The sequence below is a fragment of the Athene noctua genome, chromosome 4 (assembly GCF_965140245.1).
Source record: "Athene noctua chromosome 4, bAthNoc1.hap1.1, whole genome shotgun sequence".
NCBI classification, from domain to species: Eukaryota; Metazoa; Chordata; class Aves; order Strigiformes; family Strigidae; genus Athene; species Athene noctua.
This window is the reverse complement of record NC_134040.1, coordinates 36,623,310-36,625,697: the sequence shown is the minus strand read 5'-3', so window position 1 is coordinate 36,625,697 and position 2,388 is coordinate 36,623,310.

Here is a 2,388-nt window from a genome sequence, read left to right as displayed (position 1 = left end):
TTTTTGGGTTTGGTTGTTTTTCTTGACTACAAGAATACCTAGGAAACTCAAGCAATTAACAGGCCAGTTAATAATCTGTAAATTACTCCTGGGTTGTGAATTGTGTGAGAGGGAAGGGGAAAGGTTTGGGTTGCCCTTAGAATGTGTAGTTTGAAGTTGAGTCTCCTCTAGTTGGCTGCCGATGCCTCCCTCCGGCATTAGAAACAGATGCCTTTATGTGGTCTCAGGATTAAGCTCGGTACTGCCTGTGAGGATAAAATCGTGGGAACCTCCCCTTCATCCAAGACCTATTTGGGCTAATTGAAGGATTATTCTTAACCTGAACAGTTTCAGTTTTGCTTTAAGTATCCTGAACCTGCCAGCTGCCAAGGTAAAGGACAGATCAAACTTTAACATAATAAAGGACCTAATAATAATTAAAAAAAACCCCAAAACACTTTAACTCCAGTAGCAGCTGCTAGTTTTCTGCTGTGCTTTAGAATCCCAGGGCTGCAAGAGGTGTTTCCTACTGATGAGACCATGAAAACAGCAGCTACACAGAATTCATTGGGGAAGGGAATTGGCTGCAGTATAAACAAGCAACTAGTTGGATGATTTCATCATTTGGGTTTGTCTGCTGTATTTTGTGTTTGGGGAATGCTGTGAATGAAGACGTGTGAGGATAACAAGCCATATGAATTTGAGGACATGAAATAGAAAGCAGACAGACCTCAAGTAGTTAATTTCTTCAAAGTAGTTACTAACACTTCTGCAGAAGGTCTGGTTCCTGGAATGGGATCCTAGGTAGTGTTAGTGTGATCTTGCATGGCAGCTAACAAGAGTACTGCTGCTCCCATGCTTTTACAGGGTGTGTTAAGGTGGAAGGTATCTATGGAAAAATTAAAACATTATTAGTACACTAGGCCTGAAATGTACCCTCTCTTCATAGACAACAGACTTAAGTGTAGTTGTAGATGAAGAATGTTTCCTTTCATCGTGGGTATGGAGGAGCAGAGTACTTCTTTCTGAAACTTCTCATTTTCCTGAGAGAAAATCTAATACAGAATCTGTACACTGTGGTCAGTATTTCTTCTCCAGTTGTGAATGCATGGTGTAAGCCACAAGTTAGGAGAAACTTCAAGTGAGTTAAGTTTGTAACTGCTTATTTGACAAGGCTGCTTTTAAACTCAAAGTCAGTTCATCTCCATCTCACGCGGCCCCTTTTGGTGCTAAGGACATGCTGAGCAGGAGAGACCAGGATGAAGTAAAGAGTTTCACATTCCCCAGCTCATGTTCTGGGATTGGGCATGAATGCTCAGCTTTGGAGAGGGTTTGATGAAAGGAAAAAGAGCCAGAGGATTTTAAAGAAGGGGGGGGAGAAGCTGGAAAGAAATGTGAGCAAGAGCTTCAGAGTGTGTGGGTATGCAAAGCTGTGGATTTCCTACTCTTTTTGAGACCAAAGAGATGTTTAAGCAAAACCTTACCAACTTCACATGTCATGTATACATGAAGAAAAACCATGTGGGAAAAAGTATAGCAATCATTTGGTCAAGGTAATTGGGACTTATTTGTGCTTTCATTATTTGAGCTAAACTAATGCCCAGCCTCCTATCTGTCTGCGTTGTATTCAAGCAAATTTTTTTGGACAAAAGTAAATATTTTGAGTTTTGTCTTTTTAACTTAATCTCCTTTGGAAATAGCTATTTCTTCCAAATAATTCTTTTGCCTGTTTTTTCTCCTCACTTTTATAAAGGATGATGCACACTCTTACACAAAAAGGTGTGAGAGTATGTGTATAAGAATTAGTCTGATATGGTAGGTATCTTATTTTAGGTTGTAGATAGCATCATCCCTGAATCCTTCTTAAACTCAGAATTTTTTTAGGATAGATGTTCTTCAGATCACTGGGACCTGTCAAGATTATTCTCTTTACTCACTTCCTACTTAAAGTGCCTCATGAAAAACTGAGAGGATGCAGCCAGAGACTCACTGGGTAAGAGAAAGTGCAGTATCACTAAGCAGGGAAAATTGTAATTTGTACAGCTTTCTCACAGCAGCTCGGTGGTCAGCAGTGGTTTTTACCAATTCTGCTCTGTCCATCTGGTAACTCTTATTTTACTCTCCCCTAAACAAATTCAGTGGAATACATTATCATGATACTTACATAGTGTTTCCTGCTATGGCTTCATCAGTGTTGTGGTGTTTTCCATCTTCACATGCACTCCCTCTCCTTGTGTCCCTCGAAGCTGCCTTGTTGATTCTGATGCTACCCTCTCCAAGGGACAGATGGTTTCTTCGTGCATGGTGGTACAGGGCTGTACATAATAGCATTTCTTTCTTGGTTAGCTTTTAAATGCTACTGTGATAAAATTAATTCCAAAATGTATCGAACATGGGATAATAAAAATG